This window comes from Panulirus ornatus, chromosome 3, assembly GCF_036320965.1.
Source record: "Panulirus ornatus isolate Po-2019 chromosome 3, ASM3632096v1, whole genome shotgun sequence".
Lineage (NCBI taxonomy): Eukaryota > Metazoa > Arthropoda > Malacostraca > Decapoda > Palinuridae > Panulirus > Panulirus ornatus.
Genome location: NC_092226.1, coordinates 32,677,600 through 32,695,574, shown reverse-complemented (window position 1 = coordinate 32,695,574; position 17,975 = coordinate 32,677,600).

The window sequence follows — 17,975 nt, the reverse complement described above, 5'->3', positions numbered from 1 at the left end:
ATTTACCACCAGCGAAGCGTCTTATTAGTTAGCTTGAGTTTTAGCAACCATCCGAACATCAATATATTCATCAGTGCATTGTAATCAGCGATGGTAATTGCCTTGATGAAATGATGAGTTTGGTAATATGTTGGGCCTGTAATGCTTCATGTAATGATGCAGACAGACACGCACACACACATCCATGTAGGTTACCTGGTGTGGTGTCAAAGACCATTGTGATATACATGAAATGGGACGTGTGTACACACACGTACATACACACGCACACACACACACACACACACACACACACACACACACACACACACACACATATGCTAGTTATGTTTAAGTGATTCTGAGGTGAAGCATGCATTGGTGTGTGTGTGTGTGTGTGAGAGAGAGAGAGAGAGAGAGAGAGAGAGAGAGAGAGAGAGAGAGAGAGAGAGAGAGAGAGAGAGAGAGTACCTACGACGGGATTTTGCCAGAAGGTAGAGTTAGCGCGTGGTGTTCACCGCAGTTCTTGATGAACAATAATGTTTCTCTCTGTTGCCACGCTCATTTAGCCGTTATCAGTTCAATAGTTCATCTTGGCCAGACATCAACCTTATATTAAATCTTTTATTGAATATTTCAGTAGTTCCTCCATACATGATTCTCATTTCTCCTGTTAGTACAATGAAGAGTGTTGAGGGTATATTACGTTTGATATCTCTCCTGTACGTTAACGTGGTGGTATTCTTGCAGATTTAACAACTCTTCTTTCTTCCATGTTAAGAGTCTGTCAGGTTCGTATGACTAACTTCTTACCTCTTTGATTCGTTGTCAGGCGTAGCCTATCATGTGTCTTTCTCTGCTTCAGTCAAGGATGTGAAGTTCGTGTTCTCTCAGCCTCTCATTGAACTTCATATGTTTCATCCCTGAATTTTCTTCATGAAGTACTTCTGAATTCTCTCGTACCTGCTTACTTCATTTGGTTTGGTTTGGTTACCAGAATAAGCACCAGAATTCAGTTTTCATTTTATGAAAACATCAGCCCTTTTCTTCAGTAATTTACTGTCTGTTGCCGTGGAATGAGTTATTATACCTGTTATCATTAGTCTTGATGATGCTAACTTCTTTCATTTCTGTGATGATTTCTGGATCAATGAAGTTCGTTTCACTTTTTATCACTTTCCTTGTTGCGCCTTTAAAAGTGCCATCAGTTTATTGTTGATTTATTCCATGATATATCTGGTTATATCTGTCTTCGTTAAGATCCATCAGGTTCACTTCTGAGCCTTTCTTCATCCTTGTGATCATCACTGGATCAAATACCCTACATCTGCCACCCTATCGTGGACATGCAGGAGGGTGAGTGGCGTGCGAGAGACAGTGACTTTGAGTGATATGGTATACAGGGGGTGGACGTGCTGTCAGTGGGCTGAACCAAGACACATGAAACCGTTGAGGAAGACCACAGGAACGTGTGTAGGGCCTGGCTGTAGATATGGAGCTGTGGTTTCAGGGCCTCAAAACATGGCAGCTAGTGTGTGGATGTGAGCGAATGAGGCTAAATGACTGATGCGTTACGGTATGTCATTTGGCAGAGATTGCTGCTTGACACCGGATCTGTTAGATTAGCAGGTGGCAATGCGTGAGTGTCATTATCTATTTGTAATTGTGAGCAGGGAGTTTAACACCATCTCTGCTTCAGTATAACTGTTTAAATCTCTGTAATCTGTCTGCCATAACTATATACTCATTCATTTGATTCCACTTATTCATTTCTCTTATATCAGTCCTTCTTTACATCCTTTCTCACAAGGAAATTCTTTAATTCCGACTGTTCTATCCCTCCATCTTTCAGAGAACTGTTCGCTCTGTGTGTGTGTGTGTGTGTGTGTGTGTGTGTGTGTGTGTGTGTGTGTGTGTGTCATCATTCTGGTGTGTGCGTATTTGTTTACCTATTTGTATTGTAAGGGGAGAAAGATTTACACCCGTGAGGCCTCGTCCCTAAGGCATAAACCCTCAAAATCCTTATGGTTCTGTGTGTGTGTGTGTGTGTGTGTGTGTGTGTGTGTGTGTGGGTGGGTGGGTGGGTGTGTGTGTGTGTGTGTGTGACAAGAGAACATGAAAATAAAAAAGAAATCAATGAAGATTACCGAAGGAAGTGGAGATAGCCAGGCCTCAGGCATCTGGGGGGGAATAAAACAGGTCATTATCGTGTTCTTGCTATCTGAGCTGACCTCGGATCTGCCCAGAGCAGGCAATCTTGGCCTCCAGACGGGAGGAGAGTTAAGGCCTAACTCCCCCTACGCTCATGGAAAGCATTAAAGGCAATTAACATCCTCAGCCTAAGCCATTCATAATGCCCGCTGACTGACTCCATAAACAATTGTTTTCTCCTGCTGTTAGCGACGAAAGTCGGAGCATAATAATCGCGGCTCCAGTCGAAGATCCTTCACGAACGCCACGTCTTCACCGACTTAATGAAGATATTTACCCAGAGCCGCACATGAAAAGACGAGCAGTTAGGGAGGAGGAGGAGGAGGAGGATCGTCGCCTTTCTTTTAAGCTCCCTCAAAAAAGAGTAAGAAGGTTCGAAAAAACGGATGGGAACCCTTTTTGAAAAATAACGTGAAATCCATAAGAGTGATTAGACTAGGTCTGGGCCACGCTATGATGAGAGAGGTCGCACAGGAGTTTTGTATTTCCCAGAAAAGTGTGACCGTCCGACCACTGGAGTGATTATAGTGAGTCGCGATGTGGGCGTATTAATGTGATGTATCCTCGCGACAGCTAATTGTACAGCGAGTTTTGCAACCTAAACTCCCGGCAATCACGGAGGGCTGGGGAGACACGCGAGGCTGGGGGAGGAGAGAGAGAGAGGGGAGGGAAGGAGTGAATGTTAGAGGTGGAGGTGAAGGGGAGGGAACAGGGGTGTTAAGTGAGGGGGTAAACGGAGGAAGGGGGTGTTAAGTGAGAAGGATGAATGAGAATGGAGAAAAAGGATGATAAGTATTAAGTGTGGAGTTGGGAGGTAGTGGAGTGTTAAGTGTGGAGGTGGAGGGAGTATAGAATGGTAAGTATGGAGATAGATGGAGAAAGGGATGTTAAGTGTGGAACGGAGGGACTCTTAAGCGAGTGGAATGGAAAGGGAATGAGAAAAGGGGTTGGAGGTGGGGGGGAGAATGAGCAGGATGGTGAAGGGCAGAGGTGTGTTAGGTCAGGTGGTTTAGGGGGAGGTGTGTGTTATGTGAGGAGAATGAGGGGAAAGGATTGTTAAGTAAGACAAGTAATTAGAGGGGAGGAAAAGTAAGGGGAAAAGGAAAAAAAGTGACAATTGAGAAGAGTGGATGTGTATTGAGGAAAGAGAAAGAAGTGATTCAAAAGATAGGAGGTATATGGTTAGGACAGAAGGGGTAATGAGGTTATTGAAGAGTGGGGATGGGCTGTATAGTGAGGGATGATGTGTATAGTGAAGGGGGATATAGGCTATATAATGTGAGTCGTGGTGGGGTGTATAGTCAAGGGTAGAGATAGGCTGTATAGTGAAGAGTGATAGAGTTTACGATGAAGAGGGAGATAAGCTGTATAGCGAAGGGGTATGTAGTGATGGGAAAGGGAGCTGGTGGTAAGAGGGGAGTGATGGAGAGGGTTTAGCATGGTGGGAGAAGGGGGAGAGAGAAAGGGGTGAAAGGCGACTAAGAAGGGAGTGAGAGTAAAGGTTAGGAGAAAGAGGCTGAGAAAAGGGAATGAGAGGATGTACGAGAGAAGTGATGGAAAGAGGTGAGGGAAAAGGGAAGAGAAGAGAAGGGGAAAGGGTGAGTGTGAGGGGTATGAGGTCATCTAAGAACGGTACGCGGATGACTTTGACGAACTGACGAACGGTCACTTTGTCCACTCACACATACAGAGGTGACCCATCTACTTGGTGAATATGTTATCTGACGCATAGATATATAGATACATAAAGGTACAAGACGATATAGATACATAAAGATACAAGACCATATAGATACATAAAGGTACAAGACCATATAGATACTTAAAGGTACAAGACGATATAGATACATAAAGGTATAAGACGATATAGGTTTTTTTTTCTTTTTATTTCCGCTTCTCTTTTGAGACAGTGATGAATATCTTTAGCTTTAGAATTTCAGAGTAATGCACTATGAAGCAACAGACATGGGTAAATAAAATCATATTCGTTAGAATAAGGGTAAAGGAGAGAGACATAGATAGATAGATAGATAGATAGAGAGAGAGAGAGAGAGAGAGAGAGAGAGAGAGAGAGAGAGAGAGTATTTCACCCTCCCCTCCCGCCACCCACGCTATTCCTCACATCATCCTATCCGTCCTCTGCCTTGCCTCTCTCCCCACGGAAATGACACACAGTGACACATCTGCTCTGTTTACGCTGCATCGGACAACCGTACTACCACAGGACCTCCTGAGCATCACCCATGATAGATCGTGCTGTGTATGGCGACGAGACACGACGAGATCGCCACCTGCGGGTTGTGAAAGGATGATGTCTACATTTTACTTCATTCGTACTGCCAAGCTGACGAAGACCTGCTGCACACAAGTTCTTAAGCCGGGGCCGTCTAAAGGCACCAGTACCAGCGGTGTTTATGCTTCGTCTCCTGTGTCAACACTCGTACAGGAGGGCACTAGCACCTCTTTGGACTGAAGAATTCACAGAGATGAGCAACAGGAAGATCCAAGATTTTTTCAAACATTATTTTGACCCGTTAAGAGAAAGACGTTTGGTTTCAGAGATCTGACTCGGAGCTACTGTTAATCTGGATACGGGAACTCGTTGCAGCATTAGTTGCAGTGCTTTGCCGATAACATCAACGAATGGAGAATCCACACCGTGATTACTTATCTTGATGGCTCGAACCTGATGGATTGAATACAACCTAAATCTGACCTCGGCGGTGTTCAGCTTGCTGAAACCAAAACTGAAACACGGATTTGACTCCCGTTGATAACAGCGGAACATGACAGTCTCAACCTAGTGTAAGTGGCAGCTCCGAATAGCGAAGGTGGAGCAAGGAACTCCTCAACCAAAGCGCCATTGTCTTCCAGACGAGAGGGGGGCGAAAGATGGGAGACCTCACGCTGTGGTCAGGTGGTCGGGAACACGGGAGTCCAGCAGCGACCACACTCCCAGCACCAAGACCGACTCGATCCCCCACAGTCTAGACGCTGAACCCATTCTTAAGCTGTAAGGTGGAGGATCACATCACTGAAGACCGTTGGCACAGAGTAAAGTATAACCATCACCCTGGGTAGAGTCATGAAGGAGACAGGTGCCAAAGAGACGGTGACCTAGCCTCGCAGGACCAATTGTTCATACGTTTACCTTGGACGTGGTTAACGTATGATTGGGATGACAGCAATACTTTACCCGCGAAAACTTGCATCCACAGAGGTACGAACCACAGAGCATTGCTCAAGGATTCCCTGACATATAGGATCAGATGTCTCTGATGATATCACAGTATTAGGACGCCAGCATGAGGAGAAATTCTATTATCATTGTACTGTTGGCCAGTCTCAAAGGTTTCTCCACACATCTATGTAAGATGACCCACAGCTTCATGAACCCATATCACTGAGGTACAATAGATGCTTCAGAAACAGATCTGAACCAGATGACTCATAACTGACGTGTGTAAAAAGAGTCCGGCAGACTTGTATGAAGTCCCGCACTCGCTGGTGTCTAGACTTATTCATCGCAAGTGGAATCCTGACACTCTCATGAAAGGACAAAATTCTTCGACTAACATCATACGGTGTATGAACGACATAGCTTCAACGTCTGACATCCACCATCTGTCCACCATTTGGCACCAAGCGCTAGATGACTCTGACTTCATCTGTGTCATAGAGCATTGGACACCGCTGGCGCATTGGATCTCTTACGGTAACAGGAACTCCTCACAGAAGGACCATCGCTTGACATCGTCGGGATCCTTTGCGCCTACTCGGAGACTTATCTTCTCAGACGCGTTCTCAGGATCGTGCTTGATGGGGGAAAATGTCTGAAGTCCAACCATTGGATGATGATGTGACGCAGGGTATTGCTCTAGGTCCTTTTTTTATTCATTAGAATTTTCTTATGGCAGATAGCACTCCTGTTGAGGAAAAAAAAAAACTGGTGATGGCTGTCACACGGGAGCATGTGTGACACATGAACTTGGATTACTGACAAATAAAGGATTTTTAGAGAGCAGGGACCACGTAGGTATTGCTGGGTGAATTCTAACTGAAAATGGTAAGCTGAGCACATACAGCATCAACAAATTAGTTGCTTAGGATCAAGTTACACATTAAAAAAAAAAAAAAGGCTACGTAGCCTTTATAATTCATATCTCTCACATTATGGGATGTTCTCCATTGTTTAATAGCTTTATATGATAGAAATACGAGCACAGTGATTCACATCTGTCCTCGTAGAGATCCTCTTCATGATCGGTTTTGTCAGTAAAGGATTCACTTGAACAAACTCGAACGCCTCCAATCGTGTTAACAGAAATGAATACAGGATTCGATGTTACCGGACTCCCCAAGCTAGAGGTTACAACGAGGATGAAAAGTCACCTTTAGGGAGCCTGGATACCTGGACGTATAGTCTCATCTCATCAAAGAATTCGCCCCAAAGGACTCCATATTTCCATGCTGCTGAAAGTGACGTGGCCTTGGGCTGCACAAACCTTTAAAAGAGGTCCTGTGTGATGCTTTGACTCATTCACCAAAGCTGGTCCTGGGGTCATTATGAACAGATGAATATTACCAGGTGTCCAAAGATGTGTACAAAAGATAAGGAGTCTTTCAGACCAGAATTAAGATAACGGCTCTCAGCTGAGAGATGAAGTAAGGCAGGAGGGCCTCATGCTCTGAATTTAGAAATGAAGGAAAAAAATAAGAAATAAGATTGCAAGAGAGAAAGAGAGAGAGAGAGAGAGATCAGCATGTTCATATATGTTAGTGTGTGGAATTACCTATTTGTACAGCAGAGGTAGGGAGTTCTACTATATGGGGCCCCATCGCTTGAACTTTAACTATCATATATCTTTCTTCTCATATTATCATATCTTATTATCATCGCTTGGCTTAGTATTTGTACAATACTTTGATACTATGGTATAAAATCTTCATATTTTGTCGAGAATGTGTTTTAGTTCAGTGCCTCACTATGAACCCTGGTTGCTCCATCTTCGTAAGTTTATGTTCTCAAAGCTCCCACTGTAACTCAGCAATATTGATTATGATACCAGCTTTGTTGCCCTCCTCTAGACCTTCATTACCTTTCATTCCTCTTTAAATGCTGTGAACTAACTTTGAAAGCATAGTTTTGATCTAACTTGCACGGTGAATAATCTTGTTGAATCTTAAATGACCCAGGTAGTTGACCCCATATTTATGATTTCCCATCCCGTAATCGTCTCCCGTCATAGTCCTCCTAAGGTGGAGCTCTGGCAGTATATTAGGTAGAACGTCGACCGTCAGAGTCTGTTTGAACACAAATTCCTGCAGCTCACTTCCTGTTGAGTATCATTCCTTATCGAGACCTTCTTTCATTTCCTCACATCCTTATCACTCGTGGCTCATATGGCCTGAATTCTATTTACCCCGTATCAGACCGCCAGCTTTGGAGTTTGTCCAGGTCCCTTTGTGAGTTGATGCAATCCATATCACTTCTGTTTTTCCTTAGTGACATTAGCATCGTCCACAGAACTATTCACATGTGAGTCCACTTCTGGCATGTGTTGCATGTAGCTCAGGAAGAGTAATGGTTCAGGGACCGAGCCCAGCGGCCCTCCGTTGATGCATGCAATCCGTATCGAGAAGGCTTCTCTGATGATGTGTCCTTTGTTCCCTTCTACTCAGATCATTTTCTCCCTGGAAGGAGTTTCCCTCTTTTTCCTGTCTGCAGATTCACCTCCTTTGCCAGCCTCCTGTGTGGTGCAGTGTCAAATGCTTTCTGATAGTTTGGGAACATGCAGTCGACCCATTCTTTTCCTCTCTAAAACAAAGTTCATCTTTTCAGAGACTTTCTACACATGAACTCCCTTCCTTTAATCCGAGTTCTCTCTCGCTTTGTCAGTTTCTCCATTGTAAGTAGTCATCCACTTGTTTTCTTATTACCTTTCCAATATTTTACAGACACTTCGCAGAAAGAGGAGCAAATTCTCGATCTCCTTTCGTTAAGATAGGCACAAAATTTGCCTTTTTCCATTCCCTTGTCACTCCTCTTGAGACATACTGAACAATATTTGAAAGCTTCCTTATAAATGTTCCTGTACACTTATTCAACAAATATCGAGAGATTTTATTATCATGAGCCTCTAGTGGTGTACTCAGTGTTCTTATAGTTACTTCAGTGGTTTCCATAACCCCTTCCACATCCCATCTCCCTGGTGATGAGGCTCTTGTGTCGTCCACTGTGAAGACACTTGCCAACTTTAGTTCCTCTCATATCTTTGCATCGTCTTCTACACTTCTTTCTGAATCCCTTGCCCTGATAAATTGTTCTTTTAATCGTAACCAACATTTTCTTTTTTGAGTTTATGGCAATATTTTAGATTATCTCCTTCCTGGTCCACAATATTCCTGTTGAAGTTTAGATAGTTGGTTGGCTGTCTGTCCCACCTACACCAACTCCAAAGTTTGTCCCTAAGTTGGTTTACTTTTTGATGACATCTTTTACTGAACCATATCTATATCTCTCCTATTCCTCCCTTTGTTCTGGCCATGTTTTAACCCCTTCATTGTAGACTTCGTAAAACCTTACTTGTCCTTAATTATGCTCTCAAAGGCATTGTTTAGTCGTGCAGTTCCAAATCGTATCTCCTCTTTGTGTCTAGATTTCTTTCTGGTCTTTTATGTCCTGGTCAACCACGAAATCTAATTCCAACATTACATGATCACGTTTTCAGGTGGTGTATCATATCTTGTATATCCCCACCCTCCACTGTACGCTAAATATGTAGAGGTATGATCTGGTAATGGTGGAGTGTCAACCCCGTTGATTCTGGTGTGTTCAGTGACGTGCTAGAACAAGCAAGCCACTGGTGTAGCTGATGGGAACTTTTATCTCCATAGACTCACTGTTCTAGTCTCTCTCTCTCTCTCTCTCTCTCTCTCTCTCTCTCTCTCTCTCTCTCTCTCTCTCTCTCTCTCTCTCTCTCTCTCTCTCTCTCTCTCTCTCTAGCTGAAAACACCCGTTATCATAACTTTGCCATCTGGGTGGAATGCGTGTTTCGCTGCTTCCAGCACGGACACGGTCGTTCACTCATCATATCAATAAAACTTTCTCCAGGTTCATCACATATCGACTCTTCTGTGGATTCTTTTATTAGTTGTCTTGCCAGTATGTGCTGTCTGGCTGGGCCATCCTCCAGTATTTCCTTAACCTAATGTCCCTTATTAAAGGAAGGTCCTCTCCTCCTTTGTCTTGCTCTTTTCCCTCGTGTGTGATAATTGTTTGTGTTAACGGGGAGAGAGTTTACCTTCTCATAACCTGGAATACATGCACGATGTCTTTATTCTTATATACACACACACACACACACACACACACATGCACACGTGCACATTCATCGACCAGCCGCGAGCAGAGGATGAAGAGCTGGGGTGACTGTGGGCTGACGGAAAGGAGTTGAACCCAGGTGTGCTAGTGCGTGAATCGTCGTCTGTGGTGCTAATCACTGCACCAGGGAAGTGCACATGTGTGTGTGTGTGTGTGTGTGTGTGTGTGTGTGTGTGTGTGTGTGTGACCGCTGAAGAGATCAGCCGACTCGCAGACAGACAGACTAACCGATAGACGGACACACGGACATCAGGGCTCTGAGAAGATCTGGCTTGATGTCACCTCAGTTCTGCTCGCACTGATCACTTTACTGTAATATTTTTTCATCAATTTTTCCTAAGTAATATCTGTATTAGCGGACTAATTAAGCGGTAGTGGTTTACATGTCCCATTAATCGGAATTTATTTCGTATTTTAATTTCATTCTCATTGCTGTTCCGTGCGCAGCGATGGCTTTTAATTACTGATTAATCAACAGATTACACACGATTTTCCGGTTTCTTCTTTTCTATTAATTCCACCGAAGTAATTGGGCCAAGCTGTTGTTGTCGTCTGTGCTGGTGTCTGCTCCCGCTGTCTGTACGTAACTTCTGTTATCGTGGGAGAATGTATTGGTCAACCAGGAGGTAAGGGAGGGGAGTCTGGTTACGAAGTGGGTGGAGGGAGCAAACACGTCTGTCTGCCTCAGTCTTAAGTCTTCATCTTGATGGAGTGATGTCCGTCTTGCGCTGGCGGGCGGGACGTAAATTTTGAAGTGGAAATATTATGATGATTTCTACTTTTGTTATCACACACACACACACACACACACACACACACACACACACACATATGCAAGTGCCAAAAGTTATTGCTCTCAGAGATGCACCAAGTCTCTGCCTATCACTACTTCCTGTCCTTGGACGGTTCGCTTTCCTTGTCTTTAAGTGCCAGAGCGCATCTGATACACTCACACGCTAGAGGTTCGTAAAGAGAACTGTTCCCAGTCAACCACAAGGGGAAGACTGTGTGGATCGTGGATCATTTTAGTGGATGGGAGCAGAAGAGACTTGCCCGAGGAGCGTTCTCCAAGGAGGTTGGGGATGTTACAATTGGCGTGCTGCTGGACTCTGTCTTAGGTCCGCTGCTCTTCTTCATCTTCGTAAATTAATTGCTGGGAGGACGCGATGCATATCTAAATATGTTCGAGGATAGGGAGAGTGAGGGACGACGAGGATTTGCATCAATTTGTAAAGGAATTTCAGAAATGCTCTATAATTGATCTGGTAAACAGGTTGTTGAAGCTCAACCCAAGCAACTGGAAAATGATGATGATGAGGCTCGGTGCATGAAGGCATCACTATGTGACATGGGAGGAAACAATTTGTATGATTGTAAGTGGATTTAAGTACGTGAAATAGATTTTAGGGTGTAGATTGGATTCAACCTATCACCAGAATATCATCAGATCTTAGTAATCAGTGAGGCAAACCATATGCTGATTGATATTAGAATTGCCTATTGATACATGGATAAGGATTACACATGTTGGATTGTTTGGAAATTAGTTGGCTGATACTGTGATGGAAGATGGATTTACGAAGAATAAGATCGATTTTTTTTGTACTTTAACCTACATGACAAAGTATACTGACAAATGCGTGTTTAGAGAGGAGCAGCAACTGGAAAGAGGATGTTTCCAAGGGAGCAATAGGATTATAAGATGGTATAGTGAAATACATAGAGGTACAGAATGTCATAAATGTGGCAAGAATAAGCTTAAAGATATTATTGACAAAAGTACATAGGAATGTAGAATGAATTGTGGGAACGAAGATGAAAGATGTAAGATGGTGTTCTACGAGAGAAAAGAGGACACTCGAACATTATTGCCAAGAGTGCATCATACTATCAAGGTTTAGAATACGAAGAGATTATATGATTGATATGATATGATATGGGGATATGATTGATATATTGATAATGCTAGTTGATCAGTAGAACGCATTACTAGGGTTATTAAACTATGGAAGAAATGTAAACGTAAGATTATCATTTGAAGTCTCTGTGTGTGAAGCCAGCTGAAAACCAATACACCTGTAACGCAACCACATCACTACATTGTGGCTGGGTTCCGTTTTCTCGTGGAAATTTAAGACTTCCCTGAAATGTGAATGAATAAGAAGCTGAAACCACTATATATGTCTTATTTTAGATGGAAATTAGAATATGCAGCTCACGTTTGGTCACCTCACTTCAAGAATGTAAAGGTCTGATGGAGAAGGTCCAGAAGAGGGCAGCAAACATGTTATCTGAAATTAGAGTAACTGGGAGAGGTTAGAGGCTAGTTGTTAGAGGTTAGTTGTCCACCAAGGAAACGAGGAGAATTAGGGGAGACTTAATCACAACCCTCAAGTTTCAAAACCAATTGAAAAATGTCGACAGGAAAGAGTCCTTGGAGAAAGGTAAGTAATAAGTAATCAGAGGTCAAAGGGAGTAAGTAAGCAGGAAGCTTTTCAGAAAGATGCATAGTACTTTTTATGGTATCGGTGTTGTGGATGACTGGATGAAACAGCGAGTGCCGACAGTATACAGAAGTTTGAAAAGTTATATGATGGTGAAGAATTTGGCCACAGCCATACCATGCCGCCGCACGCGTTACCATCTCCGACGATTTAGCTCAGAATGACGTGGGGTTGGCTATGATATAGACATCTTATATCGTCTTTGAGCAGTGGTACACAGGACACTGGAGACCGAATATATAATTCCTCAGATCACCACCAGTATTCCTCTAGTTCTTTCGGAAGGGTGCGGGTCAGGAGCGCTGCGTTGACTTCCTCAAACGACAGTTTAAGACTTTACTTGGAGCAACCACTGGTAGAGTTGAGGTGCCCCTGATGTTAGGTCTGAAGAAGGAGGTGGTGCATCGGACGACGCTGAAAGACTGAGTCCCTGATTTCAACACCCGCGATATACTGCTTGCTTCACCGATATTAGCCTACCTTCCTGAGGTCTTTACCTTCCTTCACCTGTGGCTGATTCATCACCTGCAAGAAACTAAGTTGTATCGGTGACAAAACCCTGAAACTCCTCAAAGAATATTCCAACACAGAACAGACTTGGCTCGCTGGCCGCGGGACAACCAGCGCTTCACATATCTCCCGTCCAGACTTGGCTCGCTGGCCGTGGGACAACCAGCGCTGCACATATCTCACGTAAAGACTTTTCTTGGGTCAGATCTGATATCAGATATGAGGAAAACATTTTACATACGTTGTCTCATTACTGATGAACAGAAATGTTGTCGTTGCACGTTAACAGTGGAGTAAGATTTAGACATGACACGTGGTGACATCAGTTGTTATGAGCTCGCTTTAGAACGACGAGATCTGTAGGGCAACAGACACGAATGATGAACATCAGAGTTGATCATTATGGTACCATACAACAGGCAAGTCGAGATACACAAGAAGCAAGACTTCGATCTGCAAAGTTCTTCAAGCGTTTAGCCACACACGTGGATCATCTGGGTAGGATTTCGACTGCTAGTGACTCCTGTCTCATCCATTGAGGTCTGGTCCTCTGAACCTTCCTCTTTTAGTTCTTTGTGCTTTATTAACCTTGGTACTCAAACTTGAGTTGTTGTTTTATGTAACCTAACTTACGAAGTGAACAGCTAACTTTATCCATGTTCTTGAGGACGATTATAACACATACCAGCCGACAGTTTGGGTCCTTTAAAAAACCCTCCTACTGTGGGACTCTGGCGGCGGGTTAGGTACACAATGTCAGCTCCCATGTCGCACCCAGATTTCTGCAGCCTACTTCCTGCTGAATGATGATCATATCGTGGTCCTTCCCTGTGGCCCAGCCTCAACCTCCATGTCAGTGTGTGTATGTACGTGCGCCTCCCCTCAGGGGTGTGGCTTGTGGTACCAGAGACCTACGACCACTAACACCTGACTCGATCCCCCAGTGTGCCCCCCAGGGTCATCCCGACCCACGATGCACTCCCAGTGCACTTGGCTCCCCCAGTGTGCCCACTCCGGCCCACGGTACACCCCTTTACTCCCTACGCACCTGGACCTTCCCCTCGGTGTGCCCTCAGGGTCACGACCACTCCCTAACGTGGCTTGATCCCTCAGTGACAGCGGCAACATAACGAGCGTAGTAATAATTGCCGTCTGCATAGCTTGTCGTGATCGCCGTAATGCAGCCTATTATTACCAGATTTATTTGATGAAAAACGTCATATCTGCCTAATGGGGCTGAATGAAGGATACAGGAAGCGCGGGGCTGTGATTAAGAGATTTGCCGGATGAGGTATGTGGAGGCGACTTACTTTTCAATAAGGGAGGGACGCGAACCCACTAGCCCTCAGTGGGATTAGTGTATGACCCCCTCACCGCTGCCAAAGGGCTAACTTAACCCCTGCAAGTGTATCTCCAGGAGGTTTCCTAAGAAGACCCCGACCATTTCTTGAGGTTTCGTAACCCAGGATCTTTTATTTATGTGTTGCAAGTTTACGGTAGCCCGCGAGAGCTCTTGGGAGTCGCACAGGGGATAATCACATTGCCCTGTGTTCACCGTGAAAACTCTCTCTCTCTCTCTCTCTCTCTCTCTCTCTCTCTCTCTCTCTCTCTCTCTCTCTCTCTCTCTCTCTCTCTCTCTCTCTCCAGGCACTGCCTGAAGACAGTCAGGAACCTCCCAGACCCGGAGGACACCGGAGATGCAATAATAAACCACACGCCTTAAAGTGTCGCATAACTTCAACTCTGTGATCCAAGGAGGGAGGGAGGGGCATGTGGAGCTGGGTGGGGTGGAGGGAGGTGGGCATGCAGGAGCATTCAGTAAACTTGGGCCACAATGAGATATATAATTAAATATACGGCGATATATAGCGAGGAGTATAGCTTTATATTACAGTATAGACGTGTCCTCTTTCCCCATCCGTGGGTAATAAAGGCATCACCTTCATCACCATTATTTTCCCATTACCTATGATCCACTGGAGCCAACCCGAGGGTGGGCGGGGCGCTTCCCCCCCAACCTCAACCCCCTCCGCTCCACCTGATCCTTTAATTCAATTTCTTGGGGATTTTTATCATATCTTTCCTTAATTTCCTCCGTTGTTTATGTTCCCTTCTTCTTATTACGGAAGGTCGGCTGGGGGGAGGGGAGGGGGGTCAAAATGTAGGGTAATTATGATGTTGAAATTCCTATTAATATAGATCGTCCTTCCGAGCATTATAATATTGTAATGGATTATGCTCAACGAGGCTGATGGAGGCTCCAGCCACGAGAGAAGCTATTTTTATCAAACGGGGCCAATTTCTCATGGCCAAATTACCTGAGTTTATCTCATAAAAGAAACCATTTTGGACAGGTTAGGCTAAAGGCGGGATTTACACTTCTATCGACCCGCTCTGGGCTAGAGCACCCAGCTTATATAATTTGATCACAATTTTATAATTAATAATAATTGGAGAGTGGTGCAGCCGGCTGCGGCCAGGTGTAATTGCCGCGCGCGACCGGCTCATGTTGTGACCGCATACGTAACGCCAGGACCATTCAGATATGTAATTGTGGTTTGCCTCGTGTGATTATGTAGATACAGAGGCTCATACCAGATACGCCGCTACCTAATGAATAGGTTGAAATAGTCGAAGATATAGATAACGTGTACACTATATATATATATATATATATATATATATATATATATATATATATACACTATGGATAGGGCTATGGATAGAGTTGTGCGCAGGAGGATGGATGTGCTGGAAATGAGATGTTTGAGGACAATTTGTGGTGTGAGGTGGTTTGATCGAGTAAGTAACGTAAGGGTAAGAGAGATGTGTGGAAATAAAAAGAGCGTGGTTGAGAGAGCAGAAGAGGGTGTTTTGAAGTGGTTTGGTCACATGGAGAGAATGAGTGAGGAAAGATTGACCAAGAGGATATATGTGTCGGAGGTGGAGGGAACGAGGAGAAGTGGGAGACCAAATTGGAGGTGGAAAGATGGAGTGAAAAAGATTTTGTGTGATCGGGGCCTGAACATGCAGGAGGGTGAAAGGAGGACAAGGAATAGAGTGAATTGGATTGATGTGGTATACCGGGGTTGACGTGCTGTCAGTGGATTGAATCAGGGCATGTGAAGCGTCTGGGGTAAACCATGGAAAGCTGTGTAGGTATGTATATTTGCGTGTGTGGACGTATGTATATACATGTGTATGGGGGTGGGTTGGGCCATTTCTTTCGTCTGTTTCCTTGCGCTACCTCGCAAACGCGGGAGACAGCGACAAAGCAAAAAAAAAAAAAAAATATATACACAGAGTACATCCACTCTGTTTGAGGATATAATAAACTAAAGTAATCACCGTTTCTTATTTTCTCTCCCCAGTGGTAATTGTGCATATGTCTCTTCACGGTTAAGTGAAGGTGCTGCTGATTCATGTGAGAAACTGCAGAAGCTGGTGACTGAGTTTGGTAAAGTGTGTGGAAGAAGAAAGTTAAGAGTAAATGTGAATAAGAGCAAGGTTATTAGGTACAGTAGGGTTGAGGGCCAAGTCAATTGGGAGGTGAGTTTGAATGGAGAAAAACTGGAGGAAGTGAAGTGTTTTAGATATCTGGGAGTGGATCTGGCAGCGGATGGAACCATGGAAGCGGAAGTGGATCATAGGGTGGGGGAGGGGGCGAAAATTCTGGGGGCCTTGAAGAATATGTGGAAGTCGAGAACATTATCTCGGAAAGCAAAAATGGGTATGTTTGAAGGAATAGTGGTTCCAACAATGTTGTATGGTTGCGAGGCGTGGGCTATGGATAGAGTTGTGCGCAGGAGGATGGATGTGCTGGAAATGAGATGTTTGAGGACAATGTGTGGTGTGAGGTGGTTTGATCGAGTGAGTAACGTAAGGGTAAGAGAGATGTGTGGAAATAAAAAGAGCGTGGTTGAGAGAGCAGAAGAGGGTGTTTTGAAGTGGTTTGGGCACATGGAGAGGATGAGTGAGGAAAGATTGACCAAGAGGATATATGTGTCGGAGGTGGAGGGAGCAAGGAGAAGAGGGAGACCAAATTGGAGGTGGAAAGATGGAGTGAAAAAGATTTTGTGTGATCGGGGCCTGAACATGCAGGAGGGTGAAAGGAGGGCAAGGAATAGAGTGAATTGGAGCCATGTGGTATACCGGGGTTGACGTGCTGTCAGTGGATTGAATCAAGGCATGTGAAGCGTCTGGGGTAAACCATGGAAAGCTGTGTAGGTATGTATATTTGCGTGTGTGGACGTATGTATATACATGTGTATGGGGGGGGGTTGGGCCATTTCTTTCGTCTGTTTCCTTGCGCTACCTCGCAAACGCGGGAGACAGCGACAAAGTATAAAAAAAAAAGAAAATATATATATATATATATATATATATATATATATATATATATATATATATATATATATATATATATTCACCATAGCAGTAGATTACTATATTACTGACTTCCGTTCAAAATGCGCTACAAAATCTGTATAAAGTGCTACATACGAATTTTTGTTCTCCTCTGAAATATATCCTAGTTATTACGCGCCCTCTGTGAGCTTCCCTCTGCTGGGGTCATGTAAGGTCAAGCACGTAATGTGTGACCAACGATACATATATCAGATATTTATTGCCCGTCATTTATTTCCCTCTCTAAACACCTTTCAATTACCCGACAAGTATTCCCATACGTGTCGCGCCCGTTACTCGACCCGGAAAAGTGAGGTGACACATTATGATGCCGTGAACTACAGTGGTACGGGTGATAGACGGCATGTTGGACAGGCAAAAGACAGACGTGCCAGGGTGGACGGACGCACACGACAGACGACCGTGTCAAACAGCTCATTGCTCATAGCGGGGGGGGGGGGGGGGGGGGGGGAGCATTCATTATACGAGGCTCCCTATCTCGTTCTTGTCTCGTTAGGGCAGCATGATCCAAACGTCAGAGATGCCTTCCCTGAGCACGCCCCCGGGGCCTCGCTTACCGTTGTCACACAGGGAACTGCTGTAGCTAGACCCCCACGCCGGCCACGTTCACACTCGACCCTTACAGCACTAGAGTGAGACAGACATTCATCCCCTCCTCAGTGAATTAGACATATATAGACAAATGACTCAAAATGCCATCGTCACGATGATTTATACATAACTCAGGGAAGTCTTTATTTATCTTTGCATGTAGATGCCTACTCAACACACACACACACACACACACACACACACACACACACACACACACACACACACACACGGGCCTCCGTAATACAGTGGTTAAGGTTACTGGCCATGAGTGACCATGGTCCCTCCCAAGGTCAGACCCGCACAGATTCGAATCCTGGCCGTGGCAGTTAGCCCACAGTCAGTTCCAGGTGCTCATCCTCCCCTCG